Genomic DNA, 10,085 nt, shown 5'->3' on the forward strand with positions numbered 1-10,085 from the left:
CAATTGGTTCAATTGGGACTCCCTTCCCCTATTTTACCAAACGTGACAATACTAAATGATGACCAGATAAGAGATCTATTGGACCAAAAAATGGAAGACCAATCCTTCTAAACTAGGTGTTGGCATCCTTAAAGTTGAATAGATATTGCATCCTCTCACTAGAATCCACTTCTATCTTGAGACAAAGCTCCCCACCTTGACCAACATCTCTTTTCGGGAAATGATTTCCTTGGATCTTTCTTTTGAAGAATTGAAGTGTCATCAACCACCCTCAGACACAAATTGGGTTTCTTTGCAATTTGTGTTTTTGGGGATGTAGTTTCCTCCTATTCCCCTTTTTGAGCAAGCTTGGTGTGGAACCAAAATTTTTGGAGTCTCCTCCCTGTCAGCAAAGAGCCCCTGAAAGTCGCCAAGATGTGAATAAAAATTTACAAGTCATATGGTTTGCACCTCTGAGTTGTTTCCCTCTTTGTTTTGTGACCAACTTTAGAATTTTGTTATTTTGATTGTGCATTGCTACTTAGTATTGTGGTGAGATTTTGTTGCAGGCCTACATCACCTTTTGAATGAATCTCCACCATGTCTCCACATGTAGATTTTCCAATCCATAAACAAAAGTGTCTTGAGGTTCTGGTAGTGCATATTACATGTGGCTTCTCCATGAGACTTCCAAAGGTTTTAGAGAATGGAAAGTCTCTTTTGCTCACCATGTCACAATCTATTCGAAGTTGACAACATAATTTTTGTTTTCTATGGCTTTCACCTAATACCTAGACTAGAGATCATGGGTGACATGAAATGATAAGAACAAGTTAATGTTGATGACAATTTTGTAGGGGGGTAAGAGCATTGAGATCTCCCCATACACTTATCAAAAGATATGAATCAAGATTTGATTGAAATTAAGGTGGTTACAATGACCATCTACCACCTTAGACTGATGACAAATTAGGGTTTCTTGGTTTCTTTTAGGGTTATGATTTAAAAAGTATAAAGGGAGGAATTTTTCTTTCGACTAGAGACTTTTTCTTTCTACAAAATTAGAGAAAGACTTATAGACTATGCCATCTTGGCCTTTGTGTGTTTTTTAATCTTTGGTCTTGTTTAAAGTATTATGTCAAGGTTTTGAAATTAATTTTTGAGACATGATTTATGTTTATTATGTTAAAATCTAAGAAATAGATTACAACCCATAATCAAATTGAAAGAGATTGATCAAATAAAGTGTAAATGAAAATGAAATGAACAACATAATAGTGATACCAAGAGAAAATTAATGTGAAGTTATCCAAGGAAAAATAGCATCAGATTACTATCTCCAACTATATGAAAATACAAGAGAAGTAGTGAGTTAATATAGGTCAGGGAAAGGGGAGAGGTGGGAAAATGGACCAATAGGGAGAGGCCACTATGTAGGTTAAAGATAGCAAGAACATCTTCCCAAGATAGTAAATTCCACCTCCCTTGTAGGATGTTGACACCTCAAATCACCCACTCACTAATTAAACTCACTCTATTTAACCTAAGAAAGCTTAATAAAGGTGTAGTAAAAACCTAGGAAAAGGGAAAATTTAAACCCAACTAGGAAAATAAAAACCTACACTAATACCCCCCTTAAGCATAGCTTAGTTGGGTGAAAATATGGGTCCCAACAAATGAAGCCTAGTGAGGTACCCATGCACATATTATTCCCTCCAACAAATAAGAATCCCCCTCCTAAAAAAGGGAGTACGCCCTCCACATAATAGAGAGAAAGAAAGAAGGAACTAAGAAGCCCCCCTAAAAGAGGACACCTGTTTCACCCCAAGCAAAGCTCTCAAATGAATGAACTTTCTCTTAGTGAAGGGTAGGTTGAAGATGTATGCAATCTAATCTGATGTCTGACAGTACTAAAGATCAAGAACCTACTCATGAATCAACTCCCAAATGTAGTGCATGTGAATCTCGATATGCTTGGTCCACTAATGATGGACCAGATTGTGAGAAATATGAATGGCACTCTATTTGTTATAAAATATGACTATAGGATTTTAGAAGGGAATTCCAAACTTAGTTGGAATATGTTGAAGCCATATGGCCTTAGTAGAAACATTAACTACTCCTCTATACTTAGCCTTAGTAGATAAAAGAGCAATAGAAGATTGCTTCTTTCTCGAATGAGAAATTGGACCACAACCAAGAGAGAAGAAATACCCTAAAGTAGACTTGCAATCCTAATAATCATCAACCCAATCTGAATTTGTATATCTCACCAAGCCAATATCTACACCCACTACATAGTGAAGCCCATAACTATGAGTTCTTTGTACATAGTGAAGAATCCACTTAGATGCCTTCCAATGCAGCTGATGTGGTTCCTACATGAAATTGGAGACTAGGCCCACAACATATGAAATATCAAGCCTCATGTAAGTCAAATATATGAGGCTTCCAACCAATTGGTGATACAAGGTATCATCCACCAAGGGTGAAGAACAAGAAGCCTCAAGTTTGACTCTTGATAAAAATAGAGTTGGTGCAAGCTTATAGTCACCCATGTGAAATCGAGAGAGCATATCAAGAGTATATTTAGTCTATCTATTAAAGATACCAAAAGGTGATTGAGTGATCTTAATCCCTAGAAATTAGTGGAGTAGGCCTAAGTTAGACATCAAGAAATGATCATGAAGGGAAATTTTGACTACCTTGTTGCGGGATGAGTGACTCCCTATGATAAAAAAAATCATCAACATAGAGAACAAGAGAAGTGATAGTATCATCCTGCTAAAAAATGTAGATGTTTGGATTAGAATGGCACTGAGTGAACCCAACTAATAGAAGGATGGAATCCATCTTGGCATACTAGGCTCAAGGGACATGTTTAAGGCCATAGAGAGACTTTTGAAGGAAAAAACAAGTGAAGGATTCTGGATGAATCCCTATGGCTTCTCCATATATATCTCCTCCTAAAGGTCTCCATGAAGAAAAGCATTTTTCACATCCATCTGATGAACTTCCAGCGATGGGATATGACAATAGTAAGAACAAGTTATATGGAATTCATCTTGGCAACTAACACAAAAGTCTTAGAGTAGTCAATCCTAGGAACCTAGGAGAATCCTTTGATAATCAGGAAAGCCTTATGCAATTATCAACCATCCCATCTGCAATAATTTTTTTTAAGTAGATCTACTTGCACTAAACAAGTTTCCTTCCCTTAAGAAGAGTGACTAAATCCCAAGTATGGTTCCTCTCCAAGGAACTGGATTCCTCTTGCATAGCAACATCCCACTCATGGACACCTGAAGCTTCCTGAAAGGACTGTGGATGTGAAGTTGTTGCAAAGAAGAGATGTGGAACATGCTCAAATTGTGACCTTTTTCTTTTCTCATCTAAAGGATTGCCAACCCAATCACCAACTAACTCTAATATTTGATGAGCCTAAAGAGGCCCTGTAGTTGGAGAATGAGGAGAATTTGGAGGAGAATCACCACCCTCTAAATGATGACAAAGAGAGGAGGAAGATGAATCCTCATCATTGTCATCTAAAGTGGAGGAAGAAGACTCCTCAGAAGGATCAAGAGGATTAAAATCCTCACAAGAACTATCATCATGAAATCACAATGTATCCATAAGAGGGAAAGATGGAGAAGTAGCATAAAAAGAACATGAGTTATCCTCATCAAAATGAACACTCCTCTCAATGAAATGATCATGTGTGGTAGGATGGAGAATCCTATAGCCTTTGAAACCATTTGGATACCCAACAAATATGCAAGGCTTTCTCTGTGGATCCATAGCCTTGCATTTCTTTGTTGGAATGTGGGCCCATGCAGAAGACCCAAACACTCGAAAGTGTATGACTGTGGGTTTCTAACCATTCCAAGCTTGAAAAGGAGTTACCCCTTTCATAGATTGATGAGGAACTTGATTTTGGATATAACATGAATGGTTGATGGCCTCTTTTCAATATCGAGGTGCCAATGATTTGGAGTGAATCATATAAGTAGCCATTTTCTTCAAGGACAAATTCTTACATTCTACAACTCCATTTTTCTATGGAGTGTAAGGAACCGTGTGTTGAAGATTAATGCCTTCTAAGATACAAAACTTCTCAAACCTCTGGTTGATATATTCTCCCCATTATCCTTGCACAGAACCTTGATGGTTTTCGTTGATTATTCTCTACAAAGGCTTTGAATTCCTGAAAAGACTCAAAGACTTCAAACTTTTATTTGAGAAAATATACAAAGGTGTACTTTATCAATGAATGCCAAGACATATTTTTCCCTCTTGAAAGAAGGATGTGGAAATGTTTCCACCAAATCATTGTGTACTAGCTCCAAAAGCTATGTGGTTCTCCATGCTTTTCCTTTATCAAAATTTTTTTCAAGATGCTTGCAAAGAATGCATCCTTAACAAACTCCATCAGAAAATTGAATAGAAGGAAACCTTATAACCAATTGGTGTCCCCTTAATTCATCTTATTTACCAAACAACCCTTATAATATTGTCTAGACATCACTGGGAGTTATAGAAGATTCAACATGAAAAAGAACATCAAGAGATACAAACATGCATAAAGTACCATAAGCTTCATCACATTTGTTAAACCATTTTGGCTTTTCTTCAAGTAGTAATGGTTCGGTTTTAAGACCCATATTTACTCTAAACAACCCTAACTTCTTAAGATAGATTGTCATTATTGACTTCCACTCATAGTAGTTATAGGGTATGAGTATTGGTACTATAGTTTGATCCATTTTATTGCATAAAGTAAGATTGTTTGTTGTGCGAAAAAGAGAGAAAAAACTCAAAGAAGGCACACTAGATCACCCCCTCCCTTTTCATTAGATCTGAAATCACCCCTCCTAGATATTACAAGTTGGGCACTTTATATTTCACTACGTTTACAGAGCTTTTTGCAAGTTATAATGCTCAATAGGCTCACAATGTCCAAAATTATAAATTCTAATATAGAATGAATTGAAGATAGAATTTGGAAAATTAGGCCCTGTAGTTGTGTAGTGCTCTTCACCACCTTTTCAATGCCTATTTGTTTCTGAAAAATAGAGCACTGGGGTGAAAGTCATGGCCTGATGAAAAATTTAGCAATACCATACTTCAATTACAAAAATGGAAAGAAACAAAAAAAAAATGATCCAAACCACTTTCAAAGAAAAGAGATCATCTCCATCTTTTTTTTGATATCTCCTTTGAAAAAATCCACCTTTGTTTGCCTAAGTTATGCAAATTTTTTTAAAATGCCCTTTTTAGGGGCCAAGGGTGGAGCCTTGGTGGCTCATGGGTGGTGTCTCTAGCGGAGGTGGTTGTAGGGTGGCACAGGTGGAAATGGCTTGGTGATAGTGGCGGTGGAGGAAACTTATAGCATCGAAAGCACTTAGATTTCTTAGCACAACACTTGGACAACACTTTAAAAGTGCTTAATAATTTTTAAAAAAAAATCAAACTCTTGCCTCAATCTACATGCAAGGAGGGCTATACAACCTTCTTGGAATTATTATTTTCTGCCTTAGAGGCTTTAGACACCAAAATGGGGTGATTTAAATATCAAAATTTGTCTATGAGGCCTTCCAAATGCAATTACAGGGTCCTTTTGATCTGTAAATGCTTTCTTTTGAAAGTTGTCTTCTAGATCTAAGCTACAAACCCCCGCTTTGTAACTATTGCAAATGATCTCCAAAAAGGATGAAACAAAAGAAAATATTGACTTTCTTGAGCTTCTCAGATGCATGGAATAGTTAGAAATGCTTATAGAATACCCAAAACTACTACAATTACCTAGATCTCACAAAAAACATTTGTGCAAAACAAAGAAACCTGGATCTTCATAAACCTTTTATGGTTCTCCAGATTGTATAAAATATAGGATAAAAAACAACAAGATTTTACAAGATCTCTACAAATAATATAATCTTCCAAAATAAGCTCCAATACCATGTTAAAATATGAGAAACAAATTCCAACTCGAATCAAATTGAAAGAGAGATCAAATAAACTGTAAATGCAAATGAAATGAACAACATAATAGTGATACCAAGAGAAAATTGATGTGAAGTTCTCCAAGGAAAAATAGCATCAAATTACTATGTCCAACTATATAAAAATACAAGCAAGGTAGTGAGTTTATATAGGCCAAGGAGAGGGGAGAAGTGGCAAAATGGACCAATAGGGAGCCACTATGTGGGTTAAAGATAGCAAGAGCATCTTCCCAAGATAGAAAATGCCACCTCCCTTGTAGGATGTCGACACCTCTATTGGAGATTCATAGACTTGTGTTAATAATATTGTCATTGATGTCAAACCAACTATCCAATTTTGACTGGATAATGTATGTGGTCTGAATGTTATGGATGTTATGGATGTTGTGAATGTTGTATGCGAGGATTATATGTAGTTAGTATGTGCAGTTCAGTGTTTTTTTTTCTTTTTAAGTCATTATGCAACATGATATGGACAACTCTAGATGATGAGTCTTGAGGTTTCTTGGAGTTATTATCCCGAGGTTAGGAGTTCTCATTGTTCTCGGTATTAGTTAGGTGTCTTGATGTTAGCTACTTTGGTAATTGTTAGAAGTATCTCTTCAAGTTTTGTGTTGCGATTTTCTTGGTACACGTGGAATCTAAATTTTGGAGATGTTGAGATTGATTTTGTGATAATGGGTCAGTATTCTTGGGTTCAAATGACCCTACCCCATTTCATTAATCTTAGTGTATGCATTGGCAATTAAAGTATGTAAAGGAAGCGTGTAGTGTTAGCATTATTGGCATTAAGTTGTCATTGATGTCAATTGGTTTGGCATGGTCACTGATGAGTAAGAAGTGGTGACTAAGAAGTAAGACATGATGATGCCAATTCATATGTATGTAAGTAGATTGAAGGTAAGTTATCGATACACATGAAATGCATCATCTACCGGTAAAGCAAGACCACCGACAAGACAAAGCAAGCAAGCAAGAGAAGAACTAAAGGATGTAAACCGGTATACTTAGAGAAGATTAATGCTTCTAGTAAATGGACTGAGTAGTAAGACCAACATGTTTGATGGAAGGCCAAGTTGATCCACTGACAGAGAAGAGGTATGCAGGTATGAAGGCCCATCGATGGATTTAGGTTATACCGGTAAGGAGAGTCGAACCGGTAGTCAATCTTGGTCAATGAAGAATGTCAAACTGACATAGCAAACCAAGTAGAGGTGGATGTCAACAAAGATGACTACTGGCAGCCAGGTGGTGATCATGCATAGGCCAGTGAAGTATGCATTGACGTAACAGTCAGAAAGCAGGTTGACATTTATGAAGAACCCGCAAGTCATGGGAGGATTGCAGAAGATTGTGGCTCAAGGAAGACAAGCTGATAAGCAATTGAACTAATCTTGCAAGAAGATCTGATCTTCCTACCTGTTTGCTGAAGGAAACACTCGAGCCATTATTGGTGTGTGACAGAGAAACACAAAAAATCATGGTGCAAACCTCTAGATATAGAAAACGCACATTGGAATGTGAGGTGTTAGCGGTGCTAATTGATGACATGCAAATCATCTCTCTGGAAAAGAAGATTGGATTAAATCCAATATGGATGGAGTTGATGAAGGAAAAACCTAACACGACACTATTTGAATGTTGTTTTGGCAAGAGCCCTAGAAGATAAATATGTGAGCTCGAGACTGAAATCAATTGATGCTTGATATGAAGAGTGGGAGACAAGAGAGCTTGAGCAAGAGAAAGATCATATTCCTTAGAGTTTGTTTTGGGAAAGTTACAGAGTGAGTTAGCAGGTGAACTGATGAGAGGGTAAAACTGGTAGAAATAGAGTAACTGGTAAACTGTTGCAGGTCTAATAGTTAAGCTAACCAGTGAGGTGTGACTAGTCAAGAAGGCATCTGAGAGTGACATAGTGTGGTGTGAGGCTAAGGAGAAAGAACAGAGGCTAGGAGTAACCGGTGAGTGATCAGAGAGAGTAATCTGATAACCAATAGTGTGAGAACCAGTGAAGAAGAGGAGGTTGTTAACCGACATAAATCTATTGATCAGGTGTTGCAAAAATCATTTAGAACAAGGTGTTATAACTGTATCTAAATTATATTTCATTATACAACACCGAGTTGGAGCTCGGTGCAGGGGTTGGTTCCCTAAATCAGTAAGGGTTGGTGCTCCTTGAGTTGGTGCCCTAAATCATTGCAATCCATTATTTCATTGTGAGGTTGGATTGGAGCAGTAGACCCCAACAACATTTCTCATCGTTCTTTTTCCCATATTGGGTTTTCCTCATACATCTGGCGTTGTGGGTTGCATTTGTGTGTCTGCCACTTTTGATACCCACATTTGTCTTACCGGTTTGATTGTTTAGTGCCTAGGGTCATAACTGGTAGTCCAAGGTTGTTTAAAAAGAAAATAATTTAGGAACCATTGATTCACTCCCTCTTAGTGGTACATTGTGTTCAACATGTAGAAGTATTGCGGAGGCTGACATGAGCATATTGATAATGTGTTGGGCTTGGCAAACACACAATTATATATTTGTGCCCTCTGGTATAAATATACATATACATATGTAGTAGCATAAGAAAGGAAAGAGAGAAGAACAAGACTAAGTGTGTGAAGGTGTGTGATGTGTGAAAGTTGGCAGTGAAGATAACAATGTGTGAAGTGCGTGTTGAAAATAGAAAAATGAGACAATGTTGGAGTGGTGTAGTAGTCCTTTACTAGACTTGTTGTAGGACAATTGTGCAGAGATCTCTAACCAAATCCGTGGTAGGGTTTGATATTTGTAATCTAAGCTTAACCCTAGGACTGATCCTGTGCATTTGGAGATACTATCCCTTTTAGTTCAACCCTTTTACTTACAGTGTGCAATCCGACAGTTAGCCATCTCTTTGTTGTATTTGTAGTGAGCAGTCCGACAATGAGCTATTTTTGTAACTTGGCAGTGAGCCACCTCTCCTTGTAAAGACAAATATAACTAGTTATATTCTCTTGAGAGTTAACACTCTCCATGATTTTTCCCATTTGGGTTTTCCACGTATAGATTACAACGTTTATCTTGTGGTTGTGTTCTTGATTTTTAATCTACATTAATTGCTTTATATTAGTCAAGTTTGTTTGATATTTAAGTGGAAGGTTATAATTATGAAGAAAAATTTTAATCTCTGGGAATACTGATTCAACCTCCTCCTCTTAGTATTTTGGTGCTTTCAACCTTATCAACAATTGGTAGTAGAGCTTTGGTCCCTTGCTTGGAAAGCTTAATCACTTGAGGGAGATCTGTATTGGTTGAGTCATGACACCTTTATGCTGGGCAAAATATTTTTAGATGGATGAAGATTTGAAGACAACTCTTGAAGATTTGGTAAGCGTTGAATCAAAGAATGAAGAATTAAAGGAGAATGTGAAGGTAGAAAATGAATGTGTGTAGAAGTTGAGAGAGAAAATCTGAAAGTTCAAATTGAGGCATAAGGAGGTTAACAATCAATTGAAACAAGTGAATGAGACTATTAAAGATTTGTAGCAGAAGATTAAAGAAAAAGACAAGTCAGAGCAGTTCTTGAAAGAGACAATAAAGAAAAAGTCAAGAGAATGTGAAAATCTTGAACAAGAAGTGAAGAATCTGAAGGCAGAATACAAGATCCTTGACAACAATAAGCTCCTCAGAGATTTGATCAACATGCAACAAGTTAAATCAGACAAAACCAAACTTGGTTTCCAACTCGGTGTGTGTTTAGATCAAAATGGTAAATAAGAAAACAAAGAAGTAAAAGCTGAAGAAGAGAAGAAGTCAGAAGATGAGAAGAAATCCTAGAATTAGAAATCAAATGTCAGAAGACCACCGAATCGACAACCTAATGCACAAAGGTACCCATCTTTTAATTGCTATTGTTTTAAATGTAATGAATTTGGACACAAGGAAACAAATTGTAGAAGCATTTAATGTTATAGTTGCAAGATGTTTGGGCATAAATCAAGTCTTTGTAGAAATCATGTTATGAGTCAGAATTATAATACAGTTGAGTCAAGGAATTATAACTTTCATGGATACTATTATATTTATAATAGCTATAGAAATAAGGCTAGTTAATGCAGATACAG

This window comes from Cryptomeria japonica, chromosome 11, assembly GCF_030272615.1.
Source record: "Cryptomeria japonica chromosome 11, Sugi_1.0, whole genome shotgun sequence".
NCBI classification, from domain to species: Eukaryota; Viridiplantae; Streptophyta; class Pinopsida; order Cupressales; family Cupressaceae; genus Cryptomeria; species Cryptomeria japonica.